General features: G+C 45.4%; 1 protein-coding gene and 1 pseudogene across 1 annotated transcript in view; both read left to right on the forward strand.

The window, feature by feature from the left end:
• LOC121270220 (gastrula zinc finger protein XlCGF8.2DB-like) overlaps positions 1-4,420 on the forward strand; it is a 45,729-nt gene extending 41,309 nt beyond the window's left edge. Inside the window, exon 4 of the mRNA XM_041175535.1 lies at positions 4,381-4,420. The gene's annotated coding sequence lies outside the window, so the exon portion shown is untranslated. The remainder of the gene's footprint in view (positions 1-4,380) is intronic.
• A 34-nt stretch (positions 4,421-4,454) lies between these two features.
• LOC121270219 lies at positions 4,455-19,923 on the forward strand (annotated as a pseudogene).
• The last annotated feature ends 6,079 nt before the right edge of the window (positions 19,924-26,002 follow it).

Below are 26,002 nucleotides of genomic sequence, written 5' to 3' on the forward strand. Positions count from 1 at the left end.
GAAATGGCTGCTGGTGCCCTCCTGCCACACCTGGTAAAGCCTGGCACCTTCACAGTCAGCTATTTGAGCTGTAAATGGTTGGGCATTGATATCGTGACACCTTCCCTACGACCATCAGGGTTTTCACTGGAGTAAACAAGGAGAAACTGTTTCCAGCGGCAGGAGGGTCAGTGAACAGAGGGAGACAGATTGAAGAGAATCGGGAAAAGAACCAGAGGGGGAGATGAGGGGATTTTTTTTTTTTACACAGCGAGTTGTTGTGATCTGGGAGGTGCTGCCTGAAAGGGCAGTGGAAGCAGATTCAACAGGAACTTTCAAAAGGGGAATTGAATAAATACTTGAAGGGGAAATGTTTGCAGGGCTATGGGGGAAAGAGCGACCTGGGGGAAGTGGGACTAATTGGATAGATCTTTCAGAGAGCCAGCACAGGCACAATGGGCTGAATGGCCTCTTCCTGTGTTGTAAGATTTTATGATTCATTTCTTTCTGCTCACACACTGGATTGTGCACCCTCCACAGTCTCTAACTGGCATGTTTACTTGTTTTTGTCACTGTTTTATCCTGGTTCTCTGTCATATCCACCTCCCTCTCCCGCTCTTCCATTTTCCCTCTCCTCCTCTCCCGCTCTCCCATTCCTCCTGCTCTCTCTCTCCTTCCCTCCCACTTTCCCACTACCCCCCGCCGGTCTCCCTCTCCTTCTCTCCCACGTTCCCACTCCCCCAGTCTCCCTCTCCTTCCCACCCTCTCTCCCATTCTCACCGGTCTCTCTTTCTCTCCTCTCCCGCTCTCCCACACCCTGTTCTCCCTCCCTTTCTTTCTGCTCTCCCGTTCCCCTGGTCTCTCTCTCCTTCCCTCCCAGTCTCCCTCTCCTTCCCTCCCGGTGTCCCACTACACCGGTCTCCCTCTCCTTCCCTCCCGCTCTCCCACTCCCCACGGTCTCTCTCTCCTCTCCCGCTCTCCCGTTCTCTCTGGTCTCTCTCTCTCCTTCTCTCCCGCTCCCCCACTCCCCCCGGTCTCTCTTTCATTCCCTCCCGCTCTCCCATTCTCCGTGGTCTCTCTCTCCTTTTCTCCTGCTGTCCCATTCTCTCCGGTCTCTTTCTCCTTCCCTCCTGGTGTCCCACTCCCCAGTTAGGGGAGGCGATGGCGTAGTGGTATTGTCACCTGACTAGTCATCCAGAGACCCAGGGTAATGCTCTGAGGGCCCGGGTTTGAATGGTAATGGGTTCAGATGGTGGAATTGGAATTTATTAAAAATCTGGAATTAAAAGTCTTACGATAACCATGAAACCATTGCCGATAGTTGTAAAAACCCATCTGGTTCACTAATGCCCCTTTAGGGAGGGAATTATGTCATCCTTACCTGGTCTGGCCTACATGTGACCCCCAGACCCACAACAATGTGGTTGACTCCTAAATTCCCTCTGAAATGGCTGAGTTGCCACTCAAAACCGCTACAAAGTCTCGACAAAGGAATGAAACTGGATGGGCCATCCGGCATTGACATAGGCACCAGAAATGACAACAGAAATCTCAGCCCTGTCGACCCTAAGTCCTCCTTACTAACACCTGGATGAGCTATATAAATACTGTGGCTACAAGAGCAGGTCAAAGGCTAGGAATCCTGCGATGAGTAACCCACCCCCTGACTCTCCAAAGCCTGTCCATCATCTACAAGGCACAAGTCAGGAGTACGATGGAATACTCTCCACTTGCCTGGATGAGTGCAGCTCCCTCAACACTCAGAAGCTGGACACCATCCAGGACAAAGCAGCCCGCTTTATTGGCAACCCATCCACAAACATTCACTTCCTCCACCACCAACACACAGTCGCTGCAGTGTGTACCATCTACAAGATGCACTGCAGGTATTCACCAAGGCTCCTTTGACAGCACCTTCCAAACCTACAACCACTACCATCTAGAAGGACAAGGGCAGCAGATAGATGGGAACACCACCAGCTGGAAGTTCCCCTCCAAGTCACTCACCATCCTGACTTGGAACTATATCAGCCTCCCTAACAACATTGTGGATGTACCTGCACCACAGGGACTGCAGCGGTTCAAGAAGGCAGCTCACCATCACCTTCTCAAGGGCAATTAGGTGTGGGCAATAAATGCTGGCCCAGCCAGCAAAGCCCAAATCCCATGAATGAATTTTTAAAAATGTTTCTCTCTCCTTCACTCTCGCGCTCTCATTTCCTCTGGTCTCCCTCTCCTTCTGTCCCTCTACCACCCACCCTGCCTCCCGCTCTCTCTCTCCCTTTCATTTTCTTCCATCCCCATTCATCATTACCCTTTCTCCCTCTCTCTCTCTCTCTCCCTCCTTCTCCTCTAATCTGTTCTTCCTCTGTACCTCAATCTCTCTCTTTCTCCCCTCTCACCCCCCAATCCCCTTCCCTCTGCCTCTCTCCTTCTCTCTCTTCCCCTCTCTGTCTCCCAACCTCTCTTTCTCTCTTCCCCCCACCTTCCCCCAACCCCCCACCCCTCCCTTCGCTGTCTTCCACCCCTGCCTTTGGAAAATTGAGGGTTTGAATCCCAACTCTGTCTCTATCTCTCCCATTCTCCCATTTTTCCTGGTCTCTCTCCTTCTCTCCCATCCCCCTGGTATCCCATTCTTTCTGACTCACTCTCCCTGTTTATACAGTGGAGAGAGTGTCAGGATGAAATCCAATGGGTTATGCAGAGGAGAGAGGGTCAGGATGGATTCCAGTAGGTTATGCAGAGGAGAGAGGGTCAGGATGGATTCCAGTTGATTATGCAGAGGTGAGAGGATCGGGTGGAATCCAGTGGGTTTTACAGAAGAGAGAGGGTCAGGGCAAATCCAGTTGGTTATAGAGAGGAGAGTGGGTCAGGATGGGATCCAGTTGTTTTTACAGAGGGGAGAATGTCAGGGTGGAATCCAGTGGGTTATGCAGAGGAGAGGGGGTCAGGGTGGAACCCAGTGGTTTTTACAGAGGGGAAAGGGTCAGGGTAGAATCCAGTGGGTTATACAGGGGAGAAAGGGTCGGATGGAATCCAGTGGTTTATTCTTTCCTTCCCTCATATTTTTTCCTCCCTCCCTCCCTTCCTTCCTCCCTTCCAACTAATTTCCCCAATTTATTCCTCCCATTCCTCCATCCTTACTTCCCTCCCATTCTCCCTCGTTCCTTCCTCATGCATTTCCTCCCTCCCCTGCTTTTAACCTCGGAAGAGAGAAGAGGGTACCCGAGAGTTGGCCTGAGGGACAGGATTGGCTGGTTGATACCCGGTGAGATTGGCCCGTGTGGTTTACATTGGGATTGGAGATCCACATAGCAGGAAGAGAGGAGAGGATTGGGTAGTCTTCAAAGAGGTAAGTAGAGAGGATGAGGCGGATTTATGTAGGGAAAGAGTCTAAAGAGAGAGAGGGCAGGGGGCATAGCAAACTGGTGGGTTTTTGTCCCTGAGCATAATCCTACCTCCGCAGATCATTATCTATTGAGTAATTTAATTCTGTGTGTAGACCAGTCGACATACAATGAATGAGTTAACAATAGTTTGGGGACCGCAATTGTTCAGTTCATATCATGGCTGATAGATTTCATATAATTATCTTCTCAGGTTATTGTGAACACACATCCCTCATGTGAACTGATTAATGCTTATAAATGGTCTGTGCACAATGCTTGACATACAAGAGGTTTTATTGATTTAATAAATGTCTTGATGAGGCAGTTTTAATGGAATCGGATTAAGTTACAGTTGAACATCCGGAGATGACAACTTCCCCGACCATAATCTTTGCTGTTGGATAAAGCCAACTAGATTGGATTAAGAGGCACCATTTAAGGGGTGTTTATATGAACACTTTAGAGAACTATTGTTCGCATTTTGGACCTGCCCATGTCCCAAAGCCTTTTACAATAAATGACAGAAGTACCAAAGGCGGGAGCCAAATTGAGCACAGCAAGATCCCGCCAACTTCAAGGTGGTTAATGATCAGATCATCTGATTTAACCCTCCCTGCATTCCTCAATCCTGCCCTCTTGAGCACAACCCGATTCCCATCGTTCTACCATTGGCGGCCGTGCCTTCAGCTGCCTGAGGCCCTAAGCTCTGGAATTCCCTCGCTAAACCTCTCTGACTCTCTCCCTCTCTCTCCTCCTTTAAGATACCCCTTAAAAACTGACATCTTTGACCGAGTTATTGGCCACAATATCTCCTTATGTGGCTCGGTGTCAAATGTAATAATGCTCCTATGAAGCACCTTGGGACACTTTGCCATGCTAAAGGCGCTAGATAAATATAAGTTGTTGTTGCTGCTATTGCTTCCTTTTTACCCTTGGTGCCTGGATTGCCGGTATTGTTGCACCATTTTCCCACTTGGTTGAAGTTAAATTTTTTGCCTTCTTTCCTCTGCAGGCTACTGAGGAGGTTGGAGTTCAGAGGTCGCGGCCAATGGCTGCTCCAAACATGGCTGCCCTGAATGACTCGCAGATGAGGGAGCTGGGGCCCTGGAGCAACAGGGCCGGTGAGCAGTGGAGGCATCGCTACAATTACTACTCAGCATTGCTCAGCCTCCTGATATTCGTGGTGGTGTTTGGCAATGTGCTGGTGTGCATGGCAGTGTCCAGGGAGAGGGCACTGCAGACCACCACCAACTACCTCATCGTCAGCCTGGCTGTGGCAGACCTACTGGTGGCCACTCTGGTGATGCCCTGGGTCATCTATCTAGAGGTAAAACCGTTAGTTCGGTCCCATGTATCGATAGGTGGGAGGGCCGCGAAGGGCGTTGGGCCTCGCAGCTACCAACATCGCACCTCAGCGATCCCACCCACCGCCAAAGAGGTCCTAAGTCCTTTTCCCACTTCCCTTCCTGGAGCCAGTCACTTGCGCATCAGTCACAGCCAGAACAAGGTCTCTCTTCCAGTCATCCATTTCGATACCAGGTGATTGGTGAACAACACAAGACTGAACTTGACCATATAGAAACATAGGCCAGGATTTTATGGCCCCTCCTGCCCATCGGGATATTACGGTCCCGCCGAACTAAATGGAGATTTAAATGGCTTGCCGCATCCGCTGGGGGAGAGACACGCCGCGGTGGGGCCATAAAATCCTGGCTATAGGAAATAGGAGCAGGATTAGGTAATTTGGCTCTTTGAGTCTGTTCCGCCATTCAGTATGATCATTGCTGATCCTCTATCTCAACGCCACACTCCCGTGCTCTCCCCATACCCCTTGGTGCCTTTAGAGTCTAGAAATCCATCTATTTCCTTGTTAAATATACTCAGTGACTTCTCTGTGGTAGAGAATTCCACAGGTTCACCACCCTCTGAGTGAAGAAGTTTCTCCTCATCTCAGCCCTAAATGGCCGACCCCACATCCTGAGACTATGACCCCTTGTTCTACACCACCCCACCAGCCAGAGGAAATATCATCCCTGCATCCAGTCTGTCCAGCCCTGTCAGAATGTTATATGTTTCAATGAGATCCCCTCTCATTCTTCTGAACTCCAGTGAATACAGGCCTAGTCAGCCCAATCTCTCCTCATATGACAATCCTGCCACCCCAGGAATCAGTCTAGTGAACATTCATTGCTCTCCCTCTATGGCAAGTATACCCTTTCTTAGGTAAGGAGACAAAAACTGCGCACAATAGGGACAGGAGCAGGCCATTCAGTCTATTGAGCCTGTTTCACTATTCATCATGGAATGGTCCAGCACAGAAGGAGACCATTTGGCCATTCAAATGGAGAGACAGTGGCGTAGTAGCAATGTCACTGGACTAGTAATCTGAAGGCCCAGTCTAACACTCTGGGGACATGGGTTCCAATCCCTACAAGGCAGTTGGTAGAATTTAAATTCAATTAATAAATCAGGAACTGAAAGCCAGTCTCAGTCATGGTGACCATGAAATTATCATCGATTGTCATAAAAACCCAACTAGTTCACTAATGCCCTTTAGGGAAGGAAATCTGCCGTCCTTACCTGGTCTGGCCTACATGTCACTCCAGGTCCACAGCGATATGGTTTACTTTTAATTGCCCTCTGAAATGGCCGAGCAAGCCACTCAGTTCAGGGGCAATTAGGGATGGGCAACAAATGCTGGCCTTGCCAGCGATGCCCACATCCCACGAAAAGATTAAGAAAAATTGAGTCTGCTGCAGCTTTTTGAAAGATCAATCCAATTAGTCCCCAGTCTCCCCCCGTCCCCCGCTGCTCTTTCCCCCGTCGTCCTGAAAATTTCTCCCCTTCCAGTATTTATCCAATTCCCCCCTTTTGAAAGTTCCTGTTGAATCTGCTTCCACCGCCATTTCAGGCAGCGCCTTCCAGATCACAACAACTCGCTGTGTGATTAAAAGTCGCTCTTCCTCACCTCGCCCCCTGCTGGTGACGCTTCACTTGCACCGAAGGCTTATCCACCTTAGCAAAAACCTTTCCTACATTGTCGCGGCCAACCCTCAGCCGCTGAATGATCGTCATGGATGGGGGATAATATTGCTGCCGTCGGGCACGCTTCTGAGTGTTGTGATCCTCCAAAGAGCGAATCTCGCAATCCCATCTCTCAATTGCTTTCATTACTACTTCAAATAAAGAAAAATCAAACATGAGATCAGCCGGCGCAATGAAGCTATTCAGTGCACAAATGATAAAATATTCATTCATTATCATCCAACTGCTAGATAATTAATTTTGTATAATGTCTCCGCTAGATATCTAATCGCACTATTTTCACACAATTAAACCTGGAGCAAAATTAGTTTTATAGGAAATGAGAATTACTGTAATATTCTTTGCTGCAGCGCTTGTCAAACTAATTTATACTTCATATTATCTAGACTGTCCACAAGCGTTTAATCTCTTGGAACGTTCTTATTTTGAAATTACCCGAATTACTATTTTCGCCTTTTATATTCTTTTCAATGGAGATGTAATATCTCTATGGACCTCAGTGACTTTTAAGGGGAAGAAAGTAAATGAGAATTTATGGTAAAGGACGATTCATTATAAGGGAATTAATTACTTAAATTAGAATCTAGAGGCAGCCAGCGCAAATCAGTAAATGAACAATTAAACAATTAAACCAAATGAACCTTATACATTCTCAAACTTTGTACACCCTCAGTGTTTGCAATCACTAGCAAGGTCCTGGGAGTTATACTGGAGTCAGAGGATGGCAATAACATAGATTAAGTGTGCTCTTCAATGTAAACATATATGTTGACAAGATCGGAATCTGGCGGATGTTATTGTATGTGACCAATAATGTATAAATATGGTGAACACTTGTAGCTTAGCAGAGTGCTGTCTCAAGCTGTATTGAGATTGTGCCCTCCTTGCAATTGCTCGAATAAACGATCATAACCTGTACCTGAGTCTCCTGTGGTCCGCTCTTCAAAGACACTACATCAGTGACAAATGCATAAAACGACCCAAGTGTTAAGCCAATGTTCTCCAAATTTGATTAATGTAGGTGCAGAATAAGTGTTAGTTTCTCAACAGATGATTGTTAAGATGATGTTATAACACATATTCAAATGTTTCAAATCAACACGTTCTCTTGGCATATTCATGTTTAGAATATGAAAATGTCTAGGCTTTTTCTCTGGCATGAATTAATGTGTTATTCAATGAAAATGTCAATGAGTGCAAATCTGTCAACAGCAAAACAGCAGCAGAAAGTTTATAATTTCAACAACAACTTATGATTCTACAGCACCTTCGATTTAATGAAGTGTCTCCGAGGTGCCTCACAGGAGATAGGAAAGGTTATGAGGGCTGGATGACATTACAGAGATAGGGAAGTTTTAGGGACTAGAGGAGGTTACAGAGATAGGGAAGGTTGTGGGGGCTGGAGGAGGTTACAGAGATAGGGAGGGTTGTAGGGGCTGGAGGAGGTTACAGAGATAAGGAGGGTTGTATGGATTGGAGGAGGTTACAGAGATAGGAAAGTTTGCAGGGACTGGAGGAGATTACAGAGATAGGAAAGGTTTTAGGGACTAGGGAAGGTTACAGACATAGGGAGGGTTGTGTGGGCTGGAGGAAGTTACAGAGATAGGGAGTATTGTAGGGACTGGAGGAGATTACAGGGATAGGGAGTGTTGTAGGGGCTGGAGGAGGTTACAGAGATAAGGACGGTTGAAGGGACTAGAGGAGGTTACAGAGTTAAGGAGGGTTGTAGGCACTGGATAAGTTTACAGAGATGGGAAAGGTTGTAAGGACTGGAGGAGGTTCCAGAGATAGGAAAGGTTGTAGGGGCTGGAGAAAGTTACAGAGACAGGGAGGGGGCACAAGGAAAGATTTGAAAACAGGAATAAGAATTCTAAAATGGAGTTTGGGTGACCTTAAGTTTCCATAAACATATTCCTTGGAGCCATTCTTCCCATTAATTCTGATGAGCTTATTTGGGGGTGACAATTGAAAGTGGGTGGGGTAGGATCGGCAGCCTCCCCAGCCCCTCCCACACCGCCTGCAAAAGTGATCTACTAACAAAAGCATTTTAGAAGAACTGCTCTTAGGTGTCTTGTGCGCAAAAGCAGTGGAAGAACAAAACACTGAAGACACTGGAAATCCGAAATAAGAACAGAAAATGCTGGAAACACCCAGCATCTGTGGAGGGAGAAACAAAGTTAACGTTTCAGGTCAGAACCAAAGAGTAAGGCACTGTAGGAATGCAGATCTTTTATCTGGATTTAAGGCTGGATGTAGAGCTCCAGTCAGTGAACAGACGTCCGGATGGCTAGAGGTGTTCTGTGATCTTGTGGAAGGGTTTGTTTGAAGGGATGCCACCCTGGCTGTGAACTGTTGCTGATGTTGTTTGTACTTTGCTCTGGTTAAAGGTGGTTGGCAAGTGGTGTTTCAGCTGGGTTCACTGTGACATCTTTGTGACACTGGACATGATGTTGTGCACAGACAGCATCTTCAGCCTGTGTGCCATCAGCATCAACAGGTAACTGGAGGGCTTTCAGTGGTGTTCGCCAGTGTGGAAGCAGGCCATTCGGCCCATCTGCTCCGTGCCGGTGTTTCTCCTCCAAACGAGCCCCCTCCCACCCCCTCTTCACCTCACCCCATTCACCATATCCTTCTATTTCTTTCTCCCTCATGTGTTTATCCTGCTATCCCCCTTAAATTCATCGATGCTATTCACCTCAACCATTCCCTGGATGCGAGTTCCCCATTCTTCCCAATCTTTGGGTAAAGTAGTATCTCCTGAATTCCCCATTGGATTTATTTTTAGGAATGTGGGCATCCGCTGGCAAGGTCAATTTCACCCTTGAACTGAGTGGCCTGCCAGTGTTAGGGTTAGAGTCAACCACATCTCTGTGAGTCTATAAAAGGGTTTTCTATTGTAATTATAGTTCTGATAAACATAGGACTGTAGCTTTAACCACAGGGGAGGAAAAGAGGAGAGAGATTCTTCTGAGTATTTGTGGGAGCAAAACCTACAGTTTAATTCGAAGCTTGATGGCCCCCTGATTTGAAGACCCTCAGTAAATTAGTGACAATAAGAAACATTTTCAACCCAAACCCTCAGTCATAATGTAGAGGTTCACGTTCAATTCACTGAATACAGCCCTGGGAGAGACCATTACTACCTACATGGCGAAATTAAAACAAATAATGGAATATTGTGATTTTGGTGAAAGCCTGAATGATAAGCTCAGAGATCATTTTGGTCTGTGGTGTGCAAGAGGATGCTATTCAGCGAAGATTGCTGATGGAAGTGGATCTTGATTTTAAGAAAGCGTTAGAAATAGTGCTTGCGATGGAAAGCACTGGAAGGGATTCAACAAGCAATTCAAGGTGCACAAAATGGCGCCATTTTCCTAGTTGGGCGGGAACGGTCGACTGAAAATGGCGCAAAAATCCATGACTCCGCCAGGAAGCGGGAAACAGCCCCCACTAACCGAAAATTGAGGAACCAGTTTGTTAGCAAATTCGAAAACTAATTTTTATCGACGTGGAAACAATCACACTCCTCATGAGTGGCAATTTAAAAAGGTGGAGTGTTATTTTTGTCACAAGAGAGGACACATATTGAAATATTGCAAAGCGACATTAAAACAGGCTTCAGGGCAACAAACAAAGCCCAATGAAGTATATAGTGAGGAAGAGCCAGAAACAACCAATTCTGACTTTTAATCCTTATTCAACATGAAAGTTGGGAAGGCAGAGCCAGTCACTGTCACTTTACAGGTAAATGGGAAACTCTTAATAATGGAAGTAGACACTGGTGCTTCTACCACTGTAGTAGGAGAACAAACTTTCAGATATTTAAATAAAGGTGCTCAACAATTAAATTTGGAACAAACGTCTACCAAGTTGAAAACATACACAGGCGAAGAAATCCAGGTAACAGGTATCACCAGATTACCTGCTTATTGTAGACACCAAACAGTACAACTACCAGTGATGGTATTAGAAGTTAGAGGACCAAATGTTCTAAGTCGAAATTGGTTGAGGGAAACTAATCTTGATTGGCCAGTCAGATTTCAAAAGGAAGCAGGAAGAGTTCCTGAGTTGAAAAAGGAACAACGCAAGGTCCTTCAGAAAGAGCCTGGAGAGTCCAAGGACCACAACTAGATGAAAATGGATTGTGTAGCTATTCAGCAACCTGAAGAAATTAAGACTGTCTTAAACAACGACATGGAAGAACAGCAGAAGAAACTGAAGGCAACTCTGCTGAATTACAGAGTTCAAGTTGAAGCGAGCGAGTTTCACAAAGAAAAGAAAAACCCTGTTGAAAGACTCTCACACACCACAAGGATCCCTCAGGTCAAAATTTGTACCTCTGGAAAATTATGAAGAGAAGCAGGGAGAATTTAACATCACTCTGAACAAACTGAAGAACCACTTGGCACAGAAGATGCAGCAATGTTCAAGGTTCCTGAAGGAAGCCAACGGATACAAGGAGGAGACAGAAGAGCTGAAGAATCAGCTGAATGAAGCTAAAGAGACCTTGAAAGGAAAGGTCATAGAACTTTCCAAGATGCAAGTAGATAATGAAGTCATGGGTAACTCAATTACTGAACTAAGACAAGTTGAGAGAGAAGTCTGGCCCACAGTGAAGTCAAGATGAAGGCCAAGACTATACTCTGTGGTAGAAAGCAGAAGACAAAAAGGAGGAAGATCCTGAAAAGACAATAAAAGGCGAGAATGAAAAAGTTAACAGGTGACTAAACTAAACTTGCTCGTTTCCTATTTCACTACAGAACAATCCCAATTTGGAGGGTAAGATGGAGAAAAGTCAAGGAAACCAAAAAGCGACTCCTGATTTGCTGTTTTACTGTTGGAGAAACAGTGTATGTAAGGAATGTCAGTGGAGGACCGAAGTGGTTAGCTGGTAAAGTAAGCTCTGTGACCGGAGCATTGTCGTACTGTGTGGAAGTGGAGAGCTGGATCACCCGTAAGCATGTGGATCATTGAGGAAGAGAGATATCCCAAGAAAATGATGTTCCACCTGTCACCATTGCTGAACCTCTGGTTCCTGTTGAAGTTGCTCAGCCAAGGACAGACATGCCTGATGTCTCTGTCGGAGTGGAAGACACTGAACTGTCTGTGCCTAATGAGGTACCTGATGTTAATGTGGTTCCGGGGAATATGGTTCCTGCAAAAGAATCGGAAGTCGTGGAGCTTCAACATTCCACACAGATCAGGAAATCATCTTAAAGACTGAACTTGTAATTTCATGACCTGTGTAAATATTGTGCTGTCATGAGATAAATACAAAAGGTAGAGAAAAGTTTAAGGTTGTTGGGGTGGGGGTGGGGGTGGGGGTGGTGGTCGTGGTGGCTGCTGTAATTATAGTTCTGATAAACGTAGGACTGTAGCTTTAAGATTACTCCTGTGTTGTAAGATCACATGATCTGTAAAGACCAATGAGTTAGCAGCATGGGGACCCTCGAGGAGAGAATTCTTCTTTAGTTATAGAGTTAGATGCACACATGTAACTGCTGCTGTCATCTTGTAAATAAAGTTCAAAGTTTCCACCAAGCAAAGCTGCCTAGAAAATCAACTCTATCACACTTTCCTTCCCAAAAGTACATCAGTGAAACAAATAGGGTTTTTATGACAATTGATGGTCACCATTACTGAGACTAGTTTTCAATTCTAGATTTATTAATTGAATTTAAATTCCACCTGCCACTGTGGTAGGAATTGAACCCTTGTCCCCCAGAGCATTAGCCTAGGCCTCTGGATTAATAGTCCAGACATTAATGCTATGTCGCCATCTCACCTTTTAGTGACAATCAAATATTGATAGCCCTTAGTTCTGGTCTCACCCCACACAAATAGAAAGACTTTCTCTACTCTATTGAAAAACCCCTTTCATCGTCTTAATCAGGTCACCCCTCAGCTTTCTCATTTCTAGAGAAAAGAACGCCAGCTTGTTCAGTCTTTCCTGAGAGTTATAATCTCTCGGATTTTGGCAGTGTAGAAAATGCAGAATAGATGAAGAATAGCCTCCTTCGGTGCTGTGCAGTCCTGAGAAGATCAGGAAAAGGGGTTTAATTTCATTCCACCTGGCGGAAATTGCATAGCAACAGACTTAAAATGGTAGCGGACGACTTGCTTCTCCAGCCCTTTTGGCACCGGGTGGTGGGGCAGTGACAGGAAGAATAAAAAAGAGGCATATTATCTAAATGGTGAGAGATTGCAGAGCTCTGAGATGCAGAGGGATCTGGGTGTCCGAGTGCATGAATCACAAAAGGCTAATATGCAGGTACATCAAGTAATTAGAAAGGCTAATAGAATGTTATCATTTATTGTGAGGGGAATTGAATGTAGGGAGGTTATGCTTCAGTTCTATGGGACACTGGTGAGACTGTATCTGGAGTACTGTGTACAGTATTGGTCACCTTATATAAGGAAAGGTGTCAATGCGTTAGAAGCAGTTCAGAGGATGTTTACCAGGCTAATACCAGGAATGGGTGGGTTGTCTTATGAGGAAAGGTTAGACAGGTTAGGCTCGTATCCACTGGAATTTAGATGAGAAAGAGGTGACTTGATTGAAACACTTAAGATCCTGAGGTGTCTTGACAGGGTGGATGTGGAGAGGATGTTTCCTCTTGTGGGAGAATCTAGAACGAGGAGTCGCTGTTTAAAAATAAGAGGTCGCTCATTTAAGACAGAGATTAGGAGAACTTTTTTTCTCTCAGAGGGTCATGAGTCTTTGGAACTCTCTTCCTCAAAAGGCAGTGGATGCAGAGTCTTTGAATATTTCTAAGGCAGAGCTAGATAGATTCTTAGTTAACAAGGGGTTGAAAGGTTATCGGGGCTAGGCAGGAATGTGGGGTTGAGGTTACAATCAGGTGAGCCATGATCTTATTGAATAGTGGAACAGGCTCAAGGGGCTGAGTGACCTACTCCTGCTCCTAATTCATAATTTGTTATGTGTCCATCTGAATTCATACACATCAGGGTTCCAGTGGGGTACATGACACACGTGTGCCAATGTCAGTGGAGTGCCCTCTGGGCTGCACAAGGGTAGCTAGACTCTTCCACAATTTCTTCACCGCCAACACCCCCCACCCCACCTCCCTCCTCAGGCCTTTACCCACCACCCTCCCTCCTTCCTCCATTACTTTCCCTGGGCTCCCTAGTTTTGGGAGGAGTGGGACCAGCGAGACCCAACGGCCAGTGAGAGGACCTTTCATGACTCCAGGTTCTCCCGATGTGCATTGACAAGGTTCCCCCCCCCATCCTCCCTGCAGCTCGATAGAGGATGGGACGCTCCCATGAGAGAAGCTGTCCCGCTTGTGATTCTCGTTGGAAATGGTGGGAAACTGGGAAATATTGGGATGCAGAGGGACCTGGGTGTCCCTGTACACGAATCACAGAAAGTCGGCATATGTGTACAGCAAGGAACTCGAAAGGTAAATGGCATGTTTGCCTTTATTGCAAATGGATTGGCATATAAAAGTAAAGAAGTCTTAAAATAATTATATAGATCTTTGGTGAGACTACACCTGAATATTGTGCACAGTTCTGGATCCTTAACCCTACTCCTAACCCCTAGACCTACCCCTAACCCCAACCCCAACCCTAACCCCTTCCCTAACTCCCTATCCCAATCCTCACTCCATAACTCCATCCCTAACTCTCCAACCCCATCCCTAACTCCCAACTCCAGCCCTAACCCCATCCTTAACTCCCTACCTCATCCCTAACTCCTCAACCCCATCCCTAACTCCCTACCCCAAACTCTAACTCCATCCCTAACTCCCTACCCCTAACCTTAACTCCATAACCCCATCCCTAATTCCCTAATCCCATCCCTAACTTTAACTAAACTGATTCCTAGGATGAGAGGGATGTCCTATGAGGGGAGATTGAGTAGAATGTCCCCATATTCTCTGGAGTTTAGAAGAATGACAGGTGATCTCATTGAAATGTACAAAATTCTTTGGGAGTTTAACATCGTCGATTCTAGGAGGCTGTTAACCTCCCCCCCCCACCCAACCCCTACCCTGGCTGGGGAGTCTGGTACAATGTGGGGTGGGGGGGTCACAGTCTTAGGGTAAGAGGTCAGCCATTTTGGACTGAGATGAGGAGAAATTTCTTCACTCAGAGGGTTGTGAATCTTTGGAATTCTCTACCCCAGGGAGCTATGGATGCTCCATCATTGGGTATACTCAGGACTCAGATTGATAGATTTTTGGGCACTGAGGGTGGAAAAATGGAGTTGAAGTAGAACATCAGCCATGACCTTAATGAATGGGTGAGGCAGGCTCGAGAGGCCGAATGGCCTCCTCCTGCTCCTATTTGTCTGGTTGTTTGCTAGTTCTTGGGAGTATTCTGTACCTTTTTCCGATTGGATCAATGGATCCTCATCCTCAACCTCCCTTGGTTGCCATGGCTACAGGAGTAGGCCACTTGGCCTATTGAACTTACTTCCCTGCTTCACTCGCCACCTATTTTGGAGTTTTTTAAAGACCGTCCGGTTCATCAACAGCTCTAACCTGTTTCTTGTCCACCCCTTGCAGCTACACAGCGGTTGCCATGCCAATGCTCTACAATACCCACTGCAGCTCCAAGCGGAGAGTCACGTTAATGATAACCATGGTCTGGGTGCTGTCCTTCGCCATCTCATGCCCACTGCTCTTCGGGCTAAAAAACCACCCTGGTAAGATGTGCCCATCATGAACCCTTCTTTCACCTTTTATTCCTCTTTTGTCTCCTTCTATGGTGAGGGAGGGGCATGAGAATTCTCACAGCAGGGAACATCAGTTATATGGAGAGACCGGAGCAGCTGGAATTTTTCTCAAAGCAGAGAAGGTTAAGGGGGAGATTTAATTGAGGCATGCAAATTCATGATAGGTTTTCACCGAGTAAATAAGGAGTAAGTGTTTCCAGTGGCAGGAGGGCCGGTAACCAGAGGGCCACAGATTGAAGCGAATCGGGAAAAGAACCAGAGGAGAAGATTAGGAGAATTTATGCTCCACACGAGCACCCGCCCACCCCCTCTTTATCTCTCCCATCACCATTTCCTTCTATTCTTTTCTCCTTCATGTGTTTATCTAACTTCCCCCTTAAATACATCGATACTATTCACATCAACCACTCCCTGTGGGAGTGAGTTCCACATTCTCCCCACTCTCTAGGTGAAGAAGTTTCTCCCGAATTCCCCACTGGATTTACTAGTTGTTGTACTACGCTGATAGTGCTGGTATCTCACCTCTGCCAACCCATGTTGTATTATGGTGTGTGGTGGTGTATCAACGATGAGACCTTGAGAATTGTAGATTTAAACATGAACTCTTTATCTATTTACAGATCTCAGGATACTGTCATACATGGCGCTGCTACCTCCATGCAGGCTGGTTGCAGAGTGTTCTCTCCAGACTGTTCTCTCAGTCTGTTACCATGTGACTTTATACATCATACCGTGGGTGGTGTTATTCTCCAGTCCCACTCTAACTCTTACTCTCTGAACACCTTTACGTTACAGTGGCATGCCAGCACATACAACACTAGTGACTATCTTATTTTGATCACCGTCCAGTTCTGGTCTCCCACCCGCGTTACCCTCCCCCACCCCAAAAGTGGAAACAATTTCTCTAGGTTCACCCTGTCAAAACTCTTTCATAGTTTTAAATGCTTCTATCAGGTCACCCCTCAGCTTTCTCTTTTCTAGAGGAAAGAGCCCCAACCTCTTCAGTCTTGCCTGGTAGTTATAAGCTCGTAATTCGGGTGCCATCTTTGTGAACCTTTAGTTACATATTCTCCAGTGACTCAATGAGAGTTTTTGCAATTATGGAGACCAGGAATGTGCTCTGTCCTGTTCCAGATAAAATGAACGAGACCATCTGTGCCATCATGAACCCTTCTTTTATTTTATATTCTTCTATTGTGTCCTTCTATGTTCCCTTCATCATGATGCTATTGGTTTATGTCCAGATCTATGCCATGCTGAGATGGAGGAGGAAGCGCGTGGCAGCTAAGAGGATTAGCGTTGCCATGGAGCATGAAACCCAACCGCCCATAAAGGTCAGAAGCGTAAATAACAAGCTCAAATATTAAGATGAGGGGATGTGCGTAGTGGGCGTGGTGTAAGTGACTGACCTTTAACCTCTAGACTCCGCGATTAAATCCTGCACAAGTTTGCTTTGTATAGAGGCTGCACGGGTTCAATTCGACATGGGTTAGAGTTGCTTCGATCCATTTTGTACCAGACACGCTGCCAATGATGCAGAGTTGCTTTCAACCTGCCGTTTAAGGGAGGATACAGGATGACTGAGGAAGTGATGTCATCACAGGTATAGGATGTTGGTCTTTTGTAGGAGGCTGCAGATTGGCAGGTATAGAGGGAAATGTACATCTAACTTCACGTTGTCCTGGGAGTGTTTGGTGGGGACAGTGTAGAGGGAGCTCTACTCTGTATCTAATCCCGTGCTGTACCTGTCCTGGGAGTGTTTGGAAGGGACAGTGTCTTGCTTTATTATTTAAAAAATATGCTTTTCAGGGAGATATTTCCTTGTGCAATATTACTGTGCATATCTCATAATTATATTCCACCTGAAACATTCACTCCCTCCACCACCGACGCACAGTGGCAGCAGAGTGTACCATCTACAAGACGCACTGCAGCAACTCACCAAGCCTCCTTAGATAGTACCTCCCAAACCCATGACCATGATCATCTAGAAGGACAAGGGTAGCAGATAGGTGGGAACACCACCACCTGGAAGTTCCTCACCAAGTCACTCACTATCCTGACTTAGAAATACATCGGCTGCTCCTTCACTGTCGCTGGGTCAAAATCCTGGAGCTCCCTCCCTAACAGCAATGTGGGTGTACCTACACCACATGGACTGCAATGGCTCAAGAAGGCAGCTCACCCCCACTTTCTCAAGGGGCAATTAGGGATGGGCAACAAATGCTGACCCAGCCGGCGAAGCCCACATCCCATGAACGAATATTTTTTTTAAAAAGTGTAATACTTAAGTCAGTAATTTTGAAAGGATTTTTGCCCTATTAAATGGATAATCTCTCAATTCAAATTGTAAACAATGGCTTTTCTTTATGGCCAATATGAAGTATTCGTATCCATGTTCGTGCCTACTCTGTTGCTAGGGTCGATAATTCCATTTTTTTTTGTTTTATTTAGTTTCAGAATAAGTGCACACACCCAGATGTCAAACTTTGCACTTTAATGGTCCAATCAAACGGGAGCACTAGTGTGAGTAAAAATAAATTGGTAAGGCCTCACCTGGATACATCAGAATCCTCGGAGCTGATTGACAAATTCCCAGATCAATTTGAGTGGCCGAAATTCCCACTTGTCACTAAGGTCACCAATCATTCCAAAGGTCATTGATCAACTCTCTTCCCATTCGCTGCCATCGCACGGAATCTCAATGGACCCAAACCATTTCCCACTCATTCGCATTGCACACAATCCCAATGGAACAAACCCCTTCTCCTTCACTCCTATTGTGCAGAATGTCAATAGATCGATCCATTCCCATCGCACAGAACCCCAATTCTTTTCACTTCCATAGGGAGATTGGAGAAGTTGGGATTGTTCTCCTTAGAGCAGAGAAGGTACAGAGAGAGATTTAATCGAGGTGGGCGAAATCATGAGGGGTTTGGATAGAGTAAATAAGGAGAAACTGTTTCCTGTATCAGGAGGGTTGGTAACCAGAGGGACACAGATCGAAGAGAATCAGTAAAAGAAAGAGGGGGAGATGAGGAGAATTTTTTTTTCTTTTTACACAGTGAGTTGCTGTGATCTGGAAGGCGCTGCCTGAAAGGGCGGTGGAAGCAGATTCAGTAGGAACTTTCAAAAGGGGAATTGGATAAAAATTTGCTGGGCTGTTGGGCAAAGAGTGAGCGGAAGAGTGGGACTGATTAGAAAGCTCTTTCAAAGAGCCAGCAGAGGCTCAATGGGCTTAATGGCCTTCTGTGCAGTATGATTCTGTGCCCACACCCCATGTACAAAATGGTGACTTGGAGACAAGGGCCATTTGTCATTCCCGTCCTTGTCCTCTCCTGTGATTTGTGTGTGCTCTGGTCTGTGCTATTGGCTGTTGGTAACACCTATTTTCTCTTCTTTTTGGTATCCTAGACACTGGTACGAGAAGCAATCCCTTACTCTGAAGAATCTGAGGGAAACCGCTTTGTGGGGTCTCCCGAGAGCTCAAGGCCAACAGGAACTCCGCTGGCTTTCCAGCTCACGACGACTTCCAGATCTTGCCTGATGGCTGGTAAATGGAAGGCCAACTTCCTCCATCGCGGTATCTGCGGACCCCGAGAGCGATGGCCAAGCAGGGTTCTTCAGGCGAAGCGCTTTTGAGGTGCAGAGGGTGTTGGACAAGAAACAGGTGCCAATGGCCAAATCAGCAGCGAAAGCAAACTGTCCCACCAGAAGGAGAAGAAAGCAACAAATGTTGGCAGTTGTCTTAGGTGAGTCTAGAACAAACTAGAACAATAGACTATGTTCCACCGAGTCACAATGACCTAGAACATTAGCCAAAGATCCACAGTCTCGGTGGTCTTGAACAATTGATTAGGTGCTGTTGTGCCACAATGATCTAGAACATGCAACATATAACAATTATCTAGAACAACAGACCGGGTTCTATGTAGTTACAACTATCTAGAACAATAGATGAGGTTCCGTTGTGTCTCAATGATTTAGAAGAGCAGGATAGATTCCATGGATCTTGCAATGATCTTGGACTTTAGGCTAAATTCCATACTCTATAACTGTGGACTAACTTCCATTGTCTTGAAATGATCTAGAAAATAGGCAAAGTTGCCTTGTGGCACAATGATCTAGAACCATAGGTTAAGTTGCATTGTAGCACAATAATTTAGATCAACAGTCCAAGTTCTATGGGTTTTGCTGTAATCCAGAACAATAGGCTGCATTCCACCAGACCACAATGTTCTAGAGTAATAGGCCAAGCTGCATGGAAATGTAATGATCTAGACTAATTGGCTGTGAATGGTGTACCATACTCCCAGTAGATTAGTCTGAGTCCTATAGTGTTACAATGATCTAGAACAATAGGCTAAGTTGTATGGAATCGCTATGTTCTAGTATTGTATTCTATACCGATGATACCAAATGTATAAGCTTGTGTGCCATGAATGTAATGTAAATTTTATCAAAGAAGTAGCAACTGCAAGTAATTAATGGAGCCCTGTTGCCATATGGTTGAGGAGCTCTGAGTGGGGTAGGAACCCTTTCGCGAGTCACTGCGTTGCAATGACAAATGGACAGGTGCATTGACGACTCTTTTCCTCTCTCTGTGTCGGATTGGCAGGCGTCTTCATCATCAGCTGGCTGCCATTTTTCATCACTCACATCCTGAACGTCCACTGCCAGAGGTGCTACATCCCGCCGGCGCTCTATAGCGTCTGCGCCTGGCTGGGTTACATCATCAACCCCATCATCTACACGACCTTCAACGTGGCATTCCGCAAAGCCTTCATGAAGAACTTGCATTGCTGACTCTGGAACAGGGAATGACTCTGGAACAGGGACTGATGCACAGTCACTGGCAACTGAGAGCCAAGTGGACCAGACCATGAAACTTGCAACTGATGTCTCCACACGAGAGACACAGGAATTTAAGGATCCCAGACTATAAACACCTTATCTCTGCTGTCTTCACCACACCATAACAGGAAGCCAGAATGATCCCTTCCAGCCAAAGATGGAGGAACATGAGTGCACCACACACTGGCACTTTCTGAACACGACAATAAAAGGATGAGTGCTCACACCACAATGTTACGTAGTTTACATACAGTCTCTCTACACCTAAACACCTTCCATCACCACCTGCTCTGAGTTTAGTTGTTGTGTTCCTTACTGAAGTTCCCACTTCCTGGCACCCAAGCTAGTGTCCTCAGAATTAAATGCAACCCTTGATCATTGTGCCACCACGAAATGTAACGTATGGGTCATGTGCAGATGAGCAGAAAGACATTAGCCCAAACTTAAAGGTGGCAGGTCCCTTACTTTCCATTCATTCATGGCTGGCATTTATTGCCCTTCCCTCATTTCCCCTTGAGAAGATGATGGGGATTTACTTTCTTGAATACCACTGAGTGGCTTGCTGGTCCATTGCAGAGGGCAGCTAGGAGTGAACCACATTGCTGTGGTTCTGGAATCACATGCAGGCCAGACCGGGTAAGGATGGCAGATTTCCTTCCCTAAAGGGCATGAGTGAACCAGATGGGTTTTTACAACAAGAATGATAGTATCATGATCACTGTTACTTCCAGATTTATTTAATGAACCTAATTTAAATTCATTCCTGCCACGGTGGGATTTGAACTCACGTCTCTTGATTATTCATCCAATAACATGACCACAAGGCTACTGTTCAACTCAACAGAGTTGATAAGATGGTAATAAAAGCATATGGGTTCCTTGAGTTTATAAATGGAGGCACAGAATATAAAAGCAACGTGATTGTACTAGATCTTGCATGACTGTTCTTTCAGAGAGCCAGCACAGTCACAATGGGCCAAATGGCCATCTTCTGTGCTCTAATTTAATGGCAACGCAAGCCTTTTCTTCTCCTTAATCCACTCTTTGACGGCATAATGCCTAGAAGCAGTGAATATACTGAGAAATAAACGCAATTATCCTGATTCCCGTTTGGGTAGAGATGTGACCTCTGTCCTTGTCTTACTTTACAGATTGTGATGGAAAGCTCAACTCTTTATAGACCTCTAATCATGCACACTGTGCAAGATGATTCAGCAAAGCTGTCCAATAAACGAGATGGTGCCTGAAAAAATGTCACATGCCAATCTGTCCACCATCAAGTTAGAATTTGAGACAATAAGCAATCACTTTTTAAAAAAAATTAGTTCACAGGATGTGGGCTTCGTTGGCTGGGCCAGCATTTATTGCCCATCCCTAATTTCCTCTTGAGAAGGTGGTGGTGAACTGCCTTCTTGAACCGCTGCAGTCCATGTGGTGTAGGTACACCCACAGTGCTGTTAGAGAGGGAGTTCCAGGGTTTTGACTCAATGACAGTGAAGGGGCGGCTATATATTTCCAAGTCAGGATTTCCCCCTTGGCTGGAGAGGCAGAACTTGGTGGTGGTGGGGGAGGAGGGGGGGGGGGCGCGGGGCGCAGTCTCAGGATAAAGGCTTGACAATTTTGGACCGAGATGAGGAGAAACTTCTTCGCTCAGAGCATTGTGAACCTTTGGAATTCCCTGCCCCAGAAAACCGTGCATGCTCATTCGTTGAGTATATTCAGGACTGAGATTGATACGTTTTTGGATATTAAGGGATATGGGGATATGTCGGACGAAGAAGTGGAGTAAGCTAGAAGATCAGCTACGATCTTACTGAATGGCAGAGCAGGCCCGAGGGGCTGAATATTCTCCTTCTGCTCCATGCTGGCCCCTTCTTGCCTAATAATCTATTGTCTGACAGATTAAAGTTCGCCATTCAGTAGAACCTTAGCTGTGCATTCAGCTAAATTGTACAGTGACACACTAAACTCAGGAGCATCTTGGGGGATGAACAATTTGAACCATTTCATTAAGTAAAATTTGTGAATCATTAAGTGCCAGTCAATGACAATTGCCAACAAGAGAAAATCTAACCATCTCCCATTGATGTTCAATGACACTACCATCACTGAATTCCCCACTATCAACATCCTGGGAGGTTACCTTTGACCAGAAACTGAACTGGACCAGCCATATAAATACTGTAGCTATGGGAGCTACAGATTGGGGATTCTCAGGTGAGTAACTCACCTCCTGACTCTCCAAAGCCTGTCCACTATCTACTAGGCACTAGTCAGGAGTGTGATGGAATACTCTTCACTTGCCTGTATGAGTGCAGCTCCCACAGCACACAAGAAGCTCGACAGCATCCAGGGCAAAGCGGCCCGTTTGAATGGCACCACATCCAAAAACATTCACTCGCTCCACCAGAGATGCACAGTGGCAGCAGTGTGTACCATCTACAAGATGCACTGCAGCAACTCACCAAGTACTTCGACAGTACGTCTCAAACCTGCAACCTGCACTGCCTCGAATGACAAGGACAGGAGATATATGGGAACTCCACCACCTGGAAGTTCTCCTCCACGTCACATATCATCCTGACTTGGAAATATATCGCCGTTCCTTCACTATCTCTGGAACTCTCTCACTAACAGCACTGTGGGTGTACCTACACCACAGGGACTGCAGCTGTTCAAGAAGACAGCTCACCACCACCTCCTCAAGGGCAATTAGGGATGGGCAATAAATGAAAGAATTAAAAAAACAATTTTACATCAGGACAAACTATCTTTAATTTTCAAAAAAAAGTTTTTAATTTTATCTATACCAATTCCTAGCCCTGTGTGTATATATTTAGAGGATTAGGGTACAAAACGTCATACATTGATAGAGACAATTAGAAGATGGCCAGTAATCATTGATCCATCCCAATAATTTCTTAGTTCCACAGGAAGGTGGTTTGCATGGAGCAGATCAAAGGTAAGAAGCAATTCTTTTGAAGAGAATTAGCTGCTTAATGCCAACTGGAGAAGACAGGGCCTCAGTTTCATATGTCATCCAATTGTCATCCCTCTGACAGTGCACCATTCCCTCAGTACTCACCCTCCGACAGGGTAGCTCTCCCTCATTACTGACTCTCCGGCAGTGCTGCACTCCCTCAGTACTGACCCTCCAACAGTGCAGCATTCCCTCGGTACTCATCTTCTGACAGTGCTGCACTCCCTCAGTACTGACGCTCCGACAGGACAGCGCTTCCTCAGTACTTACCCTCCAATAGTGCAGCGCTCCCTTATTACTGACCCTCCCACAGTGCAGCGCTCCCTCAGTGCTGACCCTGTGACAGTGCAGCACTCCCACAGTACTGGACCTCTGACAGTGTAGCACTCCCGCAGTACTGGCCCTCTGACAGTGCAGCACTCCCTCAGTACTGGCCCTCTGACAGTGCAGATGATCCTCAGTACTGACCCTCTGACAGTGCAGATGATCCTCAGTACTGACCCTCTGACAGTGCAGATGATCCTCAGTACTGACCCTCTGACATTGCAGATGATCCTCAGTACGGATCCTCTGACAGGGCAGCATTCTCTCAGTACTGGCCCTCTGACAGGGCAGCATACCTTCAGTACTGGCACTGGGGAGTATGAGACTTGATGTTGTGATCAAGTCTTTGGAGTGGGACTACAGATCTTTTAATACCCTTTTAATTCAGGGGCGAGATTGCTACCCCCTGCTCCCTGACTATTATTTAACTGTTGTGTCCCAGTGGGTGGCCATTTCCCTTGACCATTATCATGTCTAAGTGGATGCAACATTTCACAGCTGGTTTCTGAGTTAAGTTAGTCACTTTGGATGCCCCTTTGCTTCCATTAACCAATAATTGGCTCAATGAGATGGTGGAGATGTTAGATAATAAATATTCTTAAGAGGTGACAATGAGTCAATGGAAACTGGGCTGCACCTTTTTCAAATTGACATAGCTGCTTCAGTTAAGTAGTCAGAAGAGATCAATTAGCATTATATAAAAGCTGTGGGAGCATTTGGCATAGTTATGTGATTGGGTGGATATTCAGACAAGTAAGTGGATGATGGGTCTTCAGTTGAAGACAAACAGGAAATGCTGGAAGCAATCAGCAGGCTGGGCACTATCTGTGGCGAGAAAGGAGAAAATCAAGTGGAGTTAATGTTTCAGGTTGATGCCCTTTTATCAGAACTGAGTAAAGTTAGAAATGGGATAGATTTTCAGCAAGTGGTGATGATTGTTTTCAAAATTGAAATGTAAGTGATTGAAGGATGAGAGGTTTCATGGTGTGATGTCAAGGGAATTAGTTTTGGGATAAGTAAAGAAACAAAATGTGTCTATAGATGTGAATGGCAGAATATTTAAGAGCAGCTATTGTCTGAATGTGTAAAAGTGAAACTGGCAAAGGAAACAAAATGGGGGCAGAGATTAGTCTGAAATTGTTGAACTTTGAAGGCTGTAGGTAGTGTCTGATTTGACAGAAAGTACTGTTTCTTGGGCTTCACTGGAACAGTGGAGCAGGCTGAGGACAGAAGTTGGAGTGAGAGCAAGGTAGAGAATTAAAATGGCTGGTAACAGTTGTTGTGAGCTATTGAGGGAAAAAAAACCATTGTTTTCCCCCTCATCTCTTAGTCATAGCACTACTATCTGTTTTTAGCATGCTTGTACTTCTGTGGTGAGTGAGGAACCTAAAGCTCTTGAAGCAACATTCCTTTTGTGTTTTTTGGCAATTTGAATAGCTGAGCAGCTCCTTGTCTGTCTGTCCACTAAACAAATTAGGGAGGCTCTAATTGTTTCCAGTGAGCTCAGACTTGTCCAAAAGCATTAGTTTCTTTTTGAATGTTTGATTCATGGAATAACATGTCCAAGAGGAAGAAAGCTATTAGTGTTGGTTTATTTGAAAGAGCTACCTTTGTCCTGTAATTGTGACTGGTAATGCAGAGCTGATCCTTTTTTTAATATGGCTAATGTTTGTTGGAGCTGCTGGCCTCCAGACTAAACCAGAAAGCTGATTTGAAATTGAGACAGAAATGGTTTGAGAGGGAATGTGATGTTGGGTGTCTGTAATTTCCAGTCCCTTTTTTAGCATGATGTATTCTTTCAGTTGAATAATGCTGTCTTGGTGGAGATATATGTTAAATCTAAATGTGCTAAGCATTGTGGTGGCAGATTAATCAGGCCATTGAGCAACTTTGCACAATTAATTTGAAATGCTATTGATTTTCCTGACAAATAATGATGCTCATTAATTTGAGTTACTAGTCTAGAGTTCTGACTGAGTTGTAATGTTATTTTCATTTACAATGAAAAATCTGACTTTGTTATAAATTGGATATTCTGGCTTGTGTTTTTTGAGAATCACCCAATCAAGTTCCCTAGTACTTAGCTTTTAGATGCTGACTGGGGTCTTTAAACATATGAATGTGATTATAATAATCGTTTTCCACTTGTGGGGGGAGACCAGATCTAGGGATCATCAATATCAGTTTGTCACTAATAAATCCAGTGGGGAATTCAGGAGGAACTTCTTCTCCCAAAGAGTGTGGGAGAATGTGGAACTCGCTCTCAGGGAGTGGTTGAGGTGAATAGTGTAGATGTATTTATCCATCTTCCCCCTTTTTAAATACATTAGGAAAATGGGAATAAAGAGGTATACTGAGTTAGGTGGGAGGAGGCATTACCACTGGTGTGGGCAGGAGGGGTTGTTAATACCTTGTTTCCAAGAAAATATTGATTGATATATTCTCTAGATTCACAATGATTCCTAGGATGAAGAACTGTAGCTATAAGGATAAGCAGGGACTCTCTTGGAGAAAATGAGGCTGAGAAGAGACTAGATGAAAGATTCAAGATCCTGAGGGGTATGGGCAGGGTAAATAGTGAGAAACCGTTCCCACTCAAGAGAACATGAGGGCACAGATTCAAACTAATTGTGGGAAAAGGAGCAAATGTGATGAGGAAAAACTTTTTCACCCAGAGGGTGGTTGGAGTCTGGAATGAACTTCCTGAAAGGGTGGTGGAGGCAGGTT

This window comes from Carcharodon carcharias, chromosome 27 (assembly GCF_017639515.1).
Source record: "Carcharodon carcharias isolate sCarCar2 chromosome 27, sCarCar2.pri, whole genome shotgun sequence".
In the NCBI taxonomy this organism is placed as follows: Eukaryota; Metazoa; Chordata; class Chondrichthyes; order Lamniformes; family Lamnidae; genus Carcharodon; species Carcharodon carcharias.